Genomic DNA, 15,922 nt, shown 5'->3' on the forward strand with positions numbered 1-15,922 from the left:
TTGGCGGTGGGGCGGGGGGGGGGGGGCGCCCAAGGGCCGTGGGCTGGAACCTGCCCTCCCAATTCCTGCCCTGCTGCCTGTGTGCTCCCCGGGGTCCTCTGCTCCCACGAGCAGAGACTGCTGCTTGCAGGTGAGGCCAAGGGACTTGGGCTGAGCCGAGCCTCGGTCAGGCCTGATGGCCTCATGTCCCAGAACAGAAGTGGGTGGATGGGAGGGCAAGGAGGGTCAGCTCCAAGGAGGCTGATGGAAACAGCCATGCGGGAGTGAAGCCATGTTTCTCCCCTCTTCATCCGCACCCTGTGGGCCAGGTCAGCCCTCAGGTTGGGCAGGAACGCGCACCTGTCAGGACTGTCCCAGAGCGTCCTTCTAAACAACGTGGGTGTCCTGAGCCCCTGGGAGGTGCAGCTTCGAGACTGCCCAGCGCAGCCGCGTGGGCGGCTCTGGAAGGGGGCTGCCGCAGAGCTGAGACACCCCCGAAGAAGAATGCTGGAGCGGGCGGCGGTGCCAGGCGGCCCTGACCCCCTGGGACAGACTGCGTGGGCAGAAGAAGCTGCTGCCCCACAGCAGGGCCGTGTCTGGCGCCTCGGGCTCCCTCGCCCCGCCGCCCCCACGCCACAGCGGTTTAGGAGACGGCCCTTTCTTAGCCCGGTGCCGTCAACCTACGGGCTCTGTCGGTTTTACGAACAAGAGCAGCTGTGATGGGGAGAGTATTTTTAGGCTCTCGAGTGGCTTGAGCAGGATCAGCATAACCAGGCATGAAAGCCCACACTGCACACGGCAGCGCGAGTGTTACGCTCCCACGCGCTTCGCGGCCTGTGAAGGAAAGCCCTGTCCAACCCAGACCTGAGTCATCCGCTTCTATCTCTGGCCTCCTTAGACAGCCAGGATCTCAAATTAGCCACGAGAAAAACACAACAGAAAACCATTTCTTTATTACGAAGAGGAAGACGAGACCCTGAAGCTGATACGCAGGGCAGGGACTGCTCCGTTTGCCGACGTTTATCTCTCTTCCTGCACCTTTCCGTTTCTTCTGTTCGTGGGAGGCCAGAGCTGCCTGTGGCAGAATGGAAGGAAACGCAGGACAAATGGGCAGTCTTGGCAGAGTGGGGCCGTCAGCTGCTCCAAAAATCCTGAAATAAAAATGGTTTTCCCATAAAACAATGACTTATTGGAGATGTAAATTAGAGATATTTTTAGGAAATATTAATGCACTAAGCACTCATTTGCAAACTGCTACTTACTTCTTCCCCTCTCCCACCCAAAGCCACCGGAGTGGCTCCTTCCTCCCAAAATTCTTTTTTAGAATAATGACTTGGTTTGCTCTTTTATAGGAAGGATGCATGCACATTGTAAAGAGTCAAACAATTCCAAAAGTTACAAAAGAGAAAGCAATAACAAACCAAAAAACTCACTGCCAATTCCAGGGCCAGAAATAGGGCCTCATTCACGTCGAGTGGGGCAGGCCATGTGCAGACCACCGAAAGACTGACCACTTGGTTCACTGGGTGAATGGGCAGGGGTAAGGGGAGGAAGGATTTTCCTTGAATTTAGCAGAAGAGGAGGTTGAGTGAAATTGAGGACTGCTGAACTTCACGTAAGTTAATCTTTGTCATAAGAATTAATTTCTGGGCAATCCCTGAAAGAGAGCCATCATACCCTTAAAAAGGCTCTGGGTTGGGACCAGCCCTCCTTACTGCACAACATTGGGTCTGGCGCAGGAGTAGACAACCAGACCTGGGATAGAAGAGGAGCCGGAAGCCGGATGAAGGACATTGGGAAGTAGGTGATGATAAAATCCCTGGGGCAAAACTGGACTTTTAAATGGGCAGCCCTTAGAAGGGGGGTTACAGTAGTACCACCCCCCCCCAGCACACTCAGGGATGGATTTCCATGGGAGGTGGGGCTGCTGGGAGACTGGAAGCCATATGCATACTGGAAGATGAGGAGGGGAGGTCCTCTCTCACCCGGACAGGGGGAAGCCTCCTAGGATGGTGTAAGGAAAAGACCAGCAAATAAGAGTACAAAAAAGAAAATGTTTGCACAGCAAAAAACCACTGTGAACAAAGGCAAAGACAATTGAAGGAGAAAACCTGTGCATTATACAATACGCACGACGGAACAATATTGTGGACACATGAAGAACTCTTAGGAATTGACAAAGGGCCAAAAACCAGGTAGAACCTGGGCAAAGAACATATAGAGACAATTCATGAAAAAAGACGTTCAAGTGAGTCTTAAACACCCAAGAACCTTTCGCTCACTTGTGACCGGGGGATGCAAATGTAGACCGTGCTGAGATGCTATTTCTCTTCTATCAGACCGGCAAAACTCGCAGGTGTGACAAGTAGTGTGAGTTCGTGGATGTGGTTCCTGCCGGCTTCCATACTCTGCTGGTGGGAATGCAACCTGGTGCACCTTCCAGAGGAGACTGGCAACACCTAGCAACTATATACACACTTACATTTGCACCCAGCATCCCACCTCCAGGAATCTACCCTGAAGATGCCTCCAACAAAACAAAAATACCAGTGCACAAGGTGGATCTGGAGTGATTCTGGGACATAGTGATATGTGAACAAAGCCAAGCGCAAAAAACTATCTACAGAAGAGTATCTCCCCATGAGAAGGCAGAAGGAGGGCACAGAGGGGCAGCATGGGTGTTGGGGGCAGGGCGACACTGGGAGGGGCCAGTGCCAGATAGATGAGGCAGGGGGGCAGGCTTTCTGTCAAGGCTAATTAGAGCATGCAGGATTCAGCAGTCTGGCGGATGGGAGGGAGGTGAGATTGGAAGCAGCCTCCAGGACCCTGCGGTCGAGCCATAGCTGCCTTCCTCTCCTCCCTTCCTCAGCCCTCTTCTGCCATTGGTGGGCCCTACCACACCTGTGCCTCTTCCAGGAAGCCCTTGATTACCCCTGGAGCAGAAGGCACTCCCTGGGCTGTCTCTAGGCAACCCAAGTCCTATCCCTGCTCTCCTACTTTGGCACACCATGCACTTCCCTCTCACCTTTGCTTCCAAGTTCCCCAAAGAGAAGTGTGCTCTGGCCACAGTACCTTTGCACTTGCTATTCCCAGGCCTCTCAGGGACCTGGTGAATGCCTTTAGTTCTTTAAGACTCAGCTCAAATGTCGCCTCACTCAAGAAGTCATCTCTGACCCAGTCAAGCACAAGTATCAGTGTGGTCACCTGTGTGCCCATGGCACAGATTTGTCACCCTAGGCTGGTCAGTTAGGAGGGGGAGATGGCTAGTTCATACTGCTGTGTTCCAACCGTGGCACTATCTTCTCCCAGGCACATGACCCAGGGTGAGTTGCGGAGGCTCTCTGGGCTTCAGTTTTATCTCTAGGACACCTGGCCCGTAGCAAGTGCTCTGTCATTGTGAGAGGCTGGGTCCTGGACAGTGGGAAGGTTCTAGATCTTAGAGCACAATGTCAGGCTGTGGTGGCCTGTGTCTGGTGTGTGGGATGTAGGCGGATGATTTTATTCATCTGTGTCCCCAGTGAAGTGATTTACGTGGTGTTCCTCATATGGTGGCCCTCAATAAATATTCACCAAAATGACTTTAATAGATTTATACTATTGTCATCAGAGAGGGTGAGTGCTGTAAAAATAAGAAAAAGGGCCCCTTTACATGATACACAGGGCCTACCATTAGGTGGGATAATGAATCTCAATTATAAACACTCAAGCACAGCTTCGTGGGCGTGCGAGCTGAGCAGTCATGCAGCACCCTGCTCAGGAGGGTCCATGCTCAAGCAAGCTCTCCTGGGAGGACACTATTTGCAGTTTTTTTTTTTTTTTAAAGATTTTATTCCTTTACTTGAGAGAGAGAATGAGAGAGAGAGAGAGCATGAGAGAGAGAGAGAGAGCACGAGAGGAGGGAGGGTCAGAGGGAGAAGCAGACTCCCTGCTGAGCAGGGAGCCAGATGTGGGACTCGATCCCGGGACTCCAGGATCATGACCTGAGCCGAAGGCAGTCGCTTAACCAACTGAGCCACCCAGGCGCCCACTATTTGCAGTTTTAATGCTCCGTGGTTGCTGTTTTGAAATGTTAATAATTTCATTGTTAAATAAACAATAAGGGAAGAGGTGGATAAGGGCACTGAGTGGTGGGGTGGGGCCCCTAGTGCCTGGGTGGGAGGGTCTATATTTGCCCTGTAAGTATTCCCATGTCTGAGGGAGCACGACACTAAATGGCAAATCAAAACACCATGATCAGGGGAGAGACAGAAATAGAGAGAGGAGACAAAGAGAGGGAGAGAGAGAGAAGTACAGACAGACACAGACTTCAAAGGAAAGGAAAGAACTTCTTTGAACAAGGTGACCCACATTTTCATTTTTCACAGGGCCCTGAAAATTCCATAGCTGGCCCGGCTTTCAAATATTATACAAATATGAGATATCCCGTCAGGGTTTGCTCTTTACTGAAAATGGAGAAGGCAGCAAAACCCTCAAAGGAAAATCATGATTGCGCTTCCTCTTGTGATTCCCTGGGACCTCTGAACCATCTTATGTCCCCACCCCATTAACTCAGTCATGTGGGCCCAGTGAGCACCATTTGCAACACTGTATCACAGGCCCTGGCCAGTGCACTTAGGCAAGAAAAAGAAATAGGAGCTGCACAGATCGGACAGGAGGAAGCAAAACTGTGTCTATTCATAGACAACATGATTGTAGATGTGGATATAGAAAATCCTAAAGAACCTATAAAAAGTACTGGAATCAGTAAGTGAACACAGCAAGGCTAGAGGATACAGCGTCATTATAGAAAATCATTTTTGGGGGCTCTGGGTGGCTCAGTCATTAAGCATCTGCCTTCAGCTCAGGTCATGATCCCGGGGTCCTGGGATCGAGCCCCACATCGGGCTCCCTGCTCAGCGGGAAGCCTGCTTCTCCCTCTCCCACTCCCCCTGCTTGTGTTCCCTCTCTTGCTGTCTCTCTCTGTCAAATAAATAAAAAAAATAAAATCTTCTAAAACAAATAAGACAATCATTTTTGTCTCTATACGCTAATAAGAAACAACAGGAAATTAAATTTAAAAGTATGATTTACAGTTGTAGCAAAACCCAGGAAACTGTTGGGAACGAATTTAACAAAAAATATGCAGGACCTCTACAGTGAAAACTCCAAAGTGCTACTGAGCAAAAGGAAAGCAACTAAATAAATGGAGATACATACCATGCCCATGGATGGGAGATGCAGCATCATTCAGCCAGTCCATTCTCCTCGAAATGGCCTACTGATCAATACTGCCCTCATTAAAATCCCAGCAGGCTTTTGCATAGAAATTGAGGAGCTTATTCTAAAAGTGTAATGGAAATGCAAAGGACTCTGAGTAGCCCCACCACTTCTGACAAAGAGCCTGGGGGCTGGACAGCGGCTCCACCTGCTATAAAGGTACAGGAATCAAGGCAACATGGCGGCAATGAAGACATCAAAGAGACCGATGAACAGAATGGAGTCCAGAAACAGACCCGCCGCAGGCCAGAAATGCTGAGACTGGCTTCCTCTTGGGCTGACCTGACAGGGACTCTGGGGGGGGTGGTTGCTGTAGCGTGACCGGGGTTCTGGTCCCAGCGAGTGTAGATCTGTCCCAAGCCCTCCTGGTCTGTCAGTGCAGTGGGTTAGTTAATATGACAGGGTCTGATGGGACTGGGGGCAAGACGCCCCCCAGACCTTACTGATGGATAGACTGGAGATGGTAAACTTACCGCAGGCTCTTTTGGGTCATAGAGTAATTGCTGTTTTAACAAATGTGTTAACAAGTTTCTGTTACTTTCTAGAAACGTTTTTAATCATTAAGCTCAACTCCTCCTGCCAATCAACTGGTTCTGAGGGAGGTTGGTGCACTGGAGTGGGTGCGCCAAGCTGGTCCATCATGCCAGCCTGATGACGGCTGGGGGCTTCCTGAAATAGCAAGAGTGCGCAGCGCCCACACACATCCTGAGGGCAGTGCAGTGAGAGAGGGCAGGTCCTCCAGTGCTCCCCCTCCCCCCAGGAGGCAGGCCTGGGTCCCATTGCAGAACGGGGTGGGGGGGCACGTCTGACATCATCGCCCAAGCCTACCTATTGGCATATGTGGTAAATCCCGAGCGTTAAAAACCAAAGTAAGATGAAAGTAGAGCTCGGGAAAGCTGTCTGTGGCACACACAGCTAGCTCTTCCTCGGGGTATCGGGACAAGGGCTCACGGAGCAACCCTACAGACTAAATGCCCTTACTTAGTGGGCGACCAAGATATTATAAGACAGTCAGGGGAAAAATGTGTTTTTCCATTTTGGGAAATAGTCAAAGCTTTTATATCCTACCAAAAATAGAAGTGGAATTCTAGAAAGCAAAAATAGGTGGGCTTATACATATATGCAATTCAAAGGAATCCACGAAGACTACAGATGCTCTCTCATCTTTCTGGAATGTGTGCCCACGCTGCCACAAGCCCGTGGACCAGCCAGGACAGCAGGCAGTGGGGACCTGTTCCGGGGCCCTCTCCAGACCCCGTTCTTCCCCTGCTGGACCCACTCCACGTGGAGCTGCAGGGGTCCCGCTCCACTCACAGGGGTGCACTCCTTGCCTCTGCCCCCAACGGTGACAGTGACAAGTATGAAATCCTGTCCTGCAACTTTTAGTCACTCGACCCTTCTCCCTGAAAAGACACTTTTGAACGGCTGACTGGTGACTGGGTCACAAGTCCCCCTTGGTGGGGGCATTAGACAGGTGGAGACACTTGCCCTTTAGGACCCTAGGTTGTGTTAGAATAGCGAGTGCCACATCCCATGTTGGGAGGAGGGTCTCTGGATGGACCTCACTGCAGGCAGAAGCAGTGACTTACATCTGAATGGACACTTTGTACGGTATTTTATATGCTGAACTTATATTTTGTTTTTACCTACTTTGCTCTAACATGATTTGGCCTGTATTCTTGGACGATACATGACTCACAATTTTTTTGAGGAGGACATCGAAGCCCAGAGACCCAGCAGCTCTCCCGGGTCTGTCCTCACACTGGCCTCTGTCTCCGGACGGGAGGCGAGGCCCGAGCCTCTCTTCCTCCAGGCGTGGTCCAGGTTGTGAGACTGAGCTGCCGACAGGCAGGCAAGCAGGCCAGCTGGAGGCTGGGAGGCTGAGCGTGTACACAAATTCTCCTGTTCCTTCCACTGCTTGTCCTTGAGTAAGACCGTGTGTGAGGGCAGAGCAGAGAGGGCTACCAGAAGGGCTACCAGCTGGGGACCCCAGGAAGCACCAGGCACATACACCACAGAGGTACAGGGAGTGGGGTGTTGCGGGGCTGCAGGGTAGTGGTTTGGGCACCACGTCTCCAGAAAGTTCTGCCCTGAAAATAAGCCAGGTCCCAGCACTCCCCATCTGGGCACGGGGCCTTGCCAAGTGTGTCTCTGGGTCTTTGATGAAGAGAAGGTGGAATACAGGGGCTTTGGCCAAGCAGCCCAAGACAGCGAACAGCATTCGCTCAGTGATGCCCAACCCCTCTCACTTCCTGCTGAGAACGGGCTCCCAGAGGCTTCCCACAGGGTCTGATACAGTTGGCCTGGGGGTCCAGGGTGCGCATCTGTGTGGAAGAGCCAGGTGACGGCGACATAACTGCTCTGCAGGCCACAGGAGCCAGAAAACTCGGCTGACTCATGCATTTGTAGCAGGCAAGAGGACCATTCATGAGGACATATTCGGAGCTTCTCCTTCCATCCTCAGTCTGCTAACCAAACCCCATTGAGTAATGGGTGCAAACAGGGGAAATAAGGAGATTGAGACTGGCTTAATTAAATCACAAGGACAGAGCCAAGCAGATCCTCCCAGAAGCGAGCACAATGGATGGAGAAGGCAGCTGAGCAAGAGGGAGCTTCTGGAATTTAGGAGAGAGACTGGGGCAGCCGCCATGCCATGACGAGGGTTCCTAGGGGAGATGGAACAGAGGAAGTGCTGCAGGAAGTTGCACTGTGTGTAGGAATATAAATACCCTCTCTGCTTTGGCATTCTCTGATCAACTGGCATGAAGATTTGAATTGCTTTTCAACTCTTTTTGTGTGTCAGACTGGTATTTCTTCTGAAGGCAACATCATGCCAAGGCAGGCAGCCAGCCCAAGTGCCCCTCCCTCCCCCCACCAGTCTTCTCTGGTCCAGTGGAGATTGGGTTTAGCAAGACCAGAGTTTGACTCTTGCCCAAATAAGAAGAAATAGAAAATCTTAATAGTCCTATGCCCGGTAAAAAAAAAAAAAAAAATTGAATCTATAATTAAAAACTGTCTTACAAAGCAAGCTCCAGACTTAGAAGGCTTCTGAATTCAACAAAACTTAAGGAAGAATTAACACCAGAATTAACACTATACTCTTCCAGAGAATAGCAGAGAAGGGGAACACTTCCCCACTCATTTAATGAAGTTCAATATAACCTTGATACTAAAGCCTGAAAAGGACACTGCAAGAAAGGAAAATTATAGCCGATCTCTCTCATAAACATAAATACCGAGGCCCTGACCATATCTTAGTGAACCAAATCTAGTTCTATACCAAAAGGATATCATGACCTAGTTAGGCTTATTCGGGAAAAGCAAGGTTAGTTTAACACTTGAACTTCGATCAATTTGTTAGCTCAATCAGTTAGTTAGGTTCTAACAGGATACCTGGAGGCCAGCCACGAGGAATCATGGCCAGCCTTGGGCAGCACTCCTCAAGAAGCTGGATCAAACCAGAGAGGCCCAATGGTGGGTGCCATGACAGGAAACCCCTGACCAAATAAGGAAGAAAATGTCCAATCCCTGCTCCCAAGAAGTCGCCACCCTAAATAATGAATGTTCCTCCCCCTAGTTAACAACTATCCATAAAGGACAGAAACCCAACCCCAGGGCATGCAGCTCCCTCTCTCGAGCTTGCCCACTCTCACATCTCAAGAGTGTACTTTTGCTTTAATAAACTTTCCACTTGTGTCGCTTGTCCACTCTGTCGTGTGTCGGTCTTTGAATTCTTTCTTATGATGAGACCAAGAAACTTTGGTGACATCTTTGGGATGGGCTGGATTGAGGCCTGGGGTGTTCCCAGTTCACTGGGCAACAAACCCAGTTCATCATATTAATAGAACCAAACAGAAAAATCATGCTATCATCTCAATAGGCACAAAAGGAAACGTTTGATAAGACTCAACATGCATCCATGAAAAGAAAGTCTTAGTAAAATAGGGATAGAAGGGAACTTTCTTAATCTGATAGAGGGCATCTATATAAAAAATGTGCCTGGGGCGCCTGGGTGGCTCCAGTTAGTTGAGCGTCTGCCTTTGGCTCAGGTCAGGATCCCAGAGTCTGGGGATCGAGCCCTACATTGGGCTCCCTGCTGAGCAGAGAGCCTGCTACTCCCTCTCTCTCTGCCACTCTCCCTGCTTGTGTTCCCTCTCTCACTGTGTCTCTCTCTGTCAAATAAATAAAATAAAATCTTTTAAAAAATGTCCCTATAACAAATATTACATGGAATGTGGAATTCTTTCCCTCTGAAGTCAGGAATAAGATAAGGATGTTCACTACTGACACTTCCAGTCAGCACCAGCAAGAGAAGCAAGCCAGAGAAAAGCAATACAGGATAAAATGATTGAGAGGAATAAATAAAAAAATTGATATTCAAAGACAAAATGACTGTGTATATAGAAAATCCAATAGAACCTACAAAAAATATTAAAATTATTAAGTACATCTAGAAAGATTCCTGGATAAAAGGTCAATATATAAAAACCAGCTCTATTCTAAATAAACCAGAAACCAGTGATAATAAAATAAAAAGAGAGAACATTTTTTTTATTTTTAAAAAAGACTTTATTTATTTATTTGAGAGAGAGAGCCAGATAACAAGAAAAGACATAGCACTTAACAAAGTAGTGAGTCCAGTGTGAAAGCAAAGGTAGCTCCTGAAAGCAAAGGGGAAATGGGCAGAGTCTTTTCAATAAACAGCTCTGGGCCAACTGGATGCCAAACACAAGTGATGACAACAGCAAGTGAATCTGGACCCTACCTCACGCCATATAGACACAGCGGTTCCAGATGGATTGTTGCTCTAAATCTGAAAATCAGAACAATCAGCCCTGGGGCGGGGGTTAGGAGCTTATCTTCATGACTATGGGCTGGTCCAGGTTTTCTAAATGGGCCACAAAAAGCACTAACCATGGGGAAATGTTGATACATTGGATCACAGTGAAATTAAGAACTGTTCATTAAAAGACACCATTAGGATTCGGGAAAGGCCAGCTGCTGAGCAGGAGAAGGTACCTGCACACAAGCGACTAGAGAGTTCGTGTTCACAATATACAAAGAACTTCTACAAATAAATGGGAAAAGCCGAGCAACGACTTCATGGGAAGGGATACACAGGTGGGCAATGAGGGCGGACATGGATACCCAACCACCTCGGTCATCAGTGAAAACCACAGGGAGCTGCCATCACACCCTCCAGAATGGCCCAAGTGAAGATGATCGTTAACGCCCCGTGACGGTAAAGACGAGGAGCAACTGGAATGCACCCAGACTGCTGGGGGGACCGAAAGTGGGTCGACACTTTGGAGAATTGGCTGTGGTGGGACATACGTGTGCCCTTGACTTGGTTTACACCTGACAGGAATGGTGCGTGTGTATCATGAAAGACACACTGGACAACGTTCACTGAAGCATTGTTCATGCAGCAAAAAATAGGGAACACCTGGAGTACCCGTCAGCGGTAGGACGAGTGAATATATTGTGGAATGTTAATACTCTGGACCCTCTGTTGCAAGAAAGATGCATGAATTAGTGTGGCTGAGACAGCGGATCTCACAAACCTGGTACCAGTGAAAGAAGCAAGACCAGAGAGCGTAGCGCTGCAGGATTCCGTGCATGTGGATAAACACAGGCGTGACTGATCCACGGTGTGGGCGGTCAGGGCAGAGTTCTCCCTGCAGAGCCTGGAGGGAGCCGAGATGGGGAAGAAGGCTCTGGGTGGCAGGCAATGTTCTACCCTCTGCCCCAGGCGGACATTTCACACGTGTGCACTGTGGGGTAATGCACCGAGCGGCACGCTTCTGATGTGGGTACTTCTCTGTACATGTTATGCCTCAACAGAGATGTTGAGCAATATGCGTAAGAGGGTCCCTTTCCAGGGCACCACTCAGAGCTCCTGAATTCTGGAGTAACTCGTGACAGGCGGCTGGAGCCCTGAGAATTCTAGCTGAACACTATAAATTCTAGCTGCACTGTATGGTAGTCGAAGCCCTCCCCTCCCCCCCAGAAGGCTTTAAATAACCACGCGAGCCATCTCCTTTGTCATTAACCAGACTCTGATGAGGTGCCTGTTCAGCCTCCAGCCCTCTCTGGAAGGGTGCCTGGAGCCTAGGAGGAGGGGCCTGGACCCCCCCCTTTCCACACCCTCCTCTCTCCCTTGCCCAGCCTCGGTTCCTAACTGCCTTTCAGTGTCTCCAGAAAGACCGCTTCACATAGTAATTAAGAGATAACTCAGCAAAAACGAAAAAAGGAAAGCTGCTTTTACTGGTTCTAGCTCAGTATTTTAGGGTAGTGCGTTACCAGCTGCCATACTGGTTTTGAATCTGATTTATAAAAAAAATCTACCACCATTCAAAAGAAGTTGGTGAAGCCGCTAATTTTGGTTGGTTTTATATATTTTTTTTTAAAGATTTTATTTATTTATTTGAGAGAGAAAGAGAGAATGAGAGATAGAGAGCACAAGTGGGAAGAGGGTCAGAGGGAGAAGCAGACTCCCTGCCGAGCAGGGAGCCTGATGTGGGACTCGATCCCGGGACTCCAGGATCATGACCTGAGCCGAAGGCAGTTGCTTAACCAACTGAGCCACCCAGGCGCCCCGGTTTTATATTTTTTTAATATTTAACTTATCCCACAAAGAATTTTGAGGTATTTGGCAATATGAATTCCTAATAGTGATGATCCTTTATAGTTTACAAAGTAGTTTACCTTATGTAATCCTCTAAATCGTGTGTGGTGTTGCTACCCCCCCATCGCACCACTGAATCTCCCTCGCTAACTGTTCTGCACACACTGTCCCATGGGACCCTCACGGAACCCCTCCCTCTGTGGAGGGCATGCAACGTCTGCCACGATTCTGAGTTTATGAGCACCGCGGGGACAGGTCTCCTGGGAAACACGTAGGAGCCTCTTTAGGGTGTATGCTTAGGAGAGGGACTGTGGATTTGTAGGGGATGTACATCTTTTTGCATGAAAATTCCAAGTTGCTTTCCCAAGTGGTTTATCTTTCTGTTCCCCCGTGCACACTGTTTAGTTCTTGTGCCCAGACTATCGCTCGATCCGTCTTGATACCTGGTGAGGGACTTCTCCCTGCTGATTCCCCCGTCTTGACCATCCTTCTTCTCCCTTTAAAATTTACACTGAAGGGGCGCCTGGGTGGCTCCGTCCGTTAAGCATCTGACTCTTGATTTCAGCTCAGGTCCTGGTTTCAGGGTCCTGAGATTGAGCCTGCTTAAGATCCCCTCTCTCCCTCTCCCTCTCCCTCTCCCTAGCCCATCCCCTGTCCCCCTCTCAAAAAAAGTCATTAAAATTTTCGTTTTAAATACACCTAATATGCAAAAAATAAATTAAATCAAATATACTTAATATGTAACTTGATTTACCAAAGTGTTATATGTAAAATACATGTAAGTTATAAAGCATCATCCATGACCCCTCGTGCATCACCACACATCCCAGACTGAGACCATTTCCAGTAACGTCCATCTACATGCTCTTCTTAGAAGCTGTTCCTGGTGGCCTTCCTGCTGGAGGTGGTCGGCTCCTGAAACTTTGTGCTTATCCCCCTCTTGCTGGTAAATGTGTCATGTGTACATACACGCGTACATGCGTGTGCACACACGCGTGTGTGCATGTATGCACGTGCACACATAATAACATATATGCACACGCGGTATGGTAGGTAAACACAGGAACGTTGTGTGTGCGCCTGCCAGCCCCTCTCGGGCTCGGTTCTCCTTGTTTTCAGGCTCTCTAGAACAGCATGTGTTTCAGCGAACATTTTATCTGCAAGATTCACCCATGTTGGTTGTTGCTGGGTTGACTCATCCAGCAGCTGTGTCGTCATGCCATCCTGGGCGTATGCACGCTGTGTGGATTTACCCTGATGGATTTCGTCTTTCCTAGGGAACGGACAGTGGGCTACCGTGGGCATGGCCTAGACGCACCTGCTGTCACCTGTCTCCGACCATGTGTGCAGGGATTTTTCCTGCATACGTACTCAGGAGTGAGATCGCTGGCTCCTGGGGGACACAAACGTTCATTCTGATGAGACGGGTGTTTTCCAGAGTGGTTGTGAATTATACTCCCACCGCAATGTTTAAGAACGCTGGTGATCCGCATCCTCTCCAACGCTCGATGCTGTCAGTCTTTCAGACTGTTGCCAGTGTGGCGGGTGTAACAGCATTACTGTGAGCAGGATCTGCACCTTCCCTGCTAGTGATGAAGCTGAGCATCTCTTCGTGTGCTTATTGCCCACACAGCCTTTCTCTTCTGTTCGTGCCTTTTGTCCATTTTTATTGTCATTTACGTTCTTCTGTTGGGTTTGTAGTTCTTTATACGTCCTGGATGCAAATCCTCTGTTGATTATACACTTTGCAGATGTCCTCTCCCTACTGGGTGCATTGTTTTTACTTTATTGCCTCTTTTAATGAGCATTCTTGATTTCAACAGAGTCAGATTTATCAATCCTACCTTTTATGACTGGCACCTTTCGTACCTTAAGACATTCTTCCCTCCCCAAGATCATAAAGATATTTACCTCTGTTTTAAAAGTTTTTTTTTCCTCCTTAATTTATCTGGAGCTGAGTTTCGGGTAGAGTGTGGGAATATACCTAAATCCATTTTTTCCCTAAACGGACAAAAAATGCCCCAGCATCACGTAGTGAAGTCATTTCTTTCCCCACTGATCTATGGTAGCTCTTCTGTTGAAGGTGAAAATGTAAGTGGGTCTGCTCTGGGGACTCTGTTCTGCTTTGTCGCTCATTTTGTCCATCCTGGGGCCGGTCGCGAGTGGTCTTCACAGTGGCTGGAGCAAATCCCCTCCCTTCGTCTTCCTTAGGAGCGCCCTGGTGATTCTAGCTCCCCTTCCTTCCTGTGATCTATTTTAGAATCAGTCCGGTTGCATGAAAATCCCTGTTGGAGTATTTATGGAATCCGACTGACTCTATAGGTAATTTGTGGGAGAGGTGACACATTTATGACCCTGGGGTCCTCTTATCTATTAAAATAGTGTGTCTCTACATTTGCTTGCTCTTTCAGTAACTTTTTAGAAATATTTTTTCCTCCTTAAAGATCACACACCTCTTCTGTTAGATTTAATTTTTAACTCACACTTTCGTATGCAATTGTAAACGGGATTGTTTTTCTAAATTACCTGTTGTTTGTTGCTCATGCACAGAAATTGGTGTGTGTGTGTGTGTGTGTGTGTGTGTGTGTGTGTGTGTTGGCTTTGTACTCAGTAATCTTGCTGGATTTTATTAAATTGAATAATCTAGCTGCAGATTATTTTTTGTTTTCTGCGTGTGTCATCATGTCACCCGTGATTATCTACACCCGCCTCCCTCCGCTGCGTGGGGCTCTGTCCTCGGGCTCTCACAATGCTGAACAACAGTGGAAAGGGCTGGTGTCCTTGGTTTGTTCCTGATTTTAGGAGACTGTGTCTCACATTTCACCGTATGTTTCATGCCTGTTTTAGGAGCCTGTGGGCCCCCTTTATCAGGTTAAGGAAATGCCCTGTTATTCCCAGTTTCTGAGAGTTTGTGTTTCCAACCATGGGGGGTGCTGGCTGTTACTGAGAGCCTCCCTGCATCCGCTGAGATGGTCCTACCGGTATTCACCTTTGACCTCCTGATGGGGGATTGGCATGATAGATTTTTAAGTGTTAAGCCCACGTCATATTCCTGGGTAAGCCCAGCTCGGTCGTAATGCCCTTGTTCTCATTTTACCTATTCTAGGACTTGGGCTTGCCGTGTGTTTGTTCTGGGTCCGTGGGTATTTATTTAGTTTACAGATGAGGTTGGTTCATCGTCTCTTCGGGGCCGTTCTTCTTAGGTTCCAGAGTCAAAACGACGTCAGGTTCCTCATTGAAGACAGGGAGTGTCCTTTCTCTCTAGCCAGTTCTGTCCCTAGCCCCCCACCAGAGTTTTCAAAGTCGGCACCACCTCTGTGTCTTTCTCGCTGTGTTTGGACTCACCGCAGTACCTACTTAGCTTTCCTTCTGGAGAGGCTCCCTGTGGGGCTCCTGGCGCTCTCCTCTGTATTCACCACTTGGACCTCTGAGGCCTCGCAAACTGCACAAAGGGCCCTTGTGGCTTCTTCCCAGCTCTGCCTCATCTCAGTGCATGGCGCCGCCCTCCCCTCCAGCACGGGCTACAGCCAGATCCTTCCTGCTCCGCATCCCTTCACCCGATCCACCACCAAGTCTTACCCAGTCTGCTTCCAGAAACATCTGAACTCTCCACCTGCACTGCTCCCGTCTGACGGAAGCGCCTGGCATCCCACCTGGGTGGGCACTAGCCTCAGGCACAGCCCTGGGAGCCTCAAGAGCCACCATGGCCACCCCAGTGGCACCCTGGTTTTGGATTGTGTTTCCTTCCCTCCCCAAGACAGTTTATGCACTTTGATGGGTCCGGTCAAACTCCCAGTGTCCGGGTGGAGCTTGGCTTCAACCAGGAGTCAGCACACTTCTTCTGTAAATGGCCTGATGGTGAATATTTTAGGCTTTATGGGCCACATACATGTCTGTCTCACTCTCTTTCTTTCCCGCAATCTGTTATAAAGGTGCAATTCATTCTGAGCATGTAGACTGGACAAAACAGACCACAGGCCTTAATGCGCTCACTGCTGCTCTTCACGCCTCAGGGTTCACCACCCAGGCACCTTCCATCTTTTTTTTTTTTTAATTTTA

The sequence above is a fragment of the Zalophus californianus genome, chromosome 1 (assembly GCF_009762305.2).
Source record: "Zalophus californianus isolate mZalCal1 chromosome 1, mZalCal1.pri.v2, whole genome shotgun sequence".
Taxonomy (NCBI): Eukaryota; Metazoa; Chordata; class Mammalia; order Carnivora; family Otariidae; genus Zalophus; species Zalophus californianus.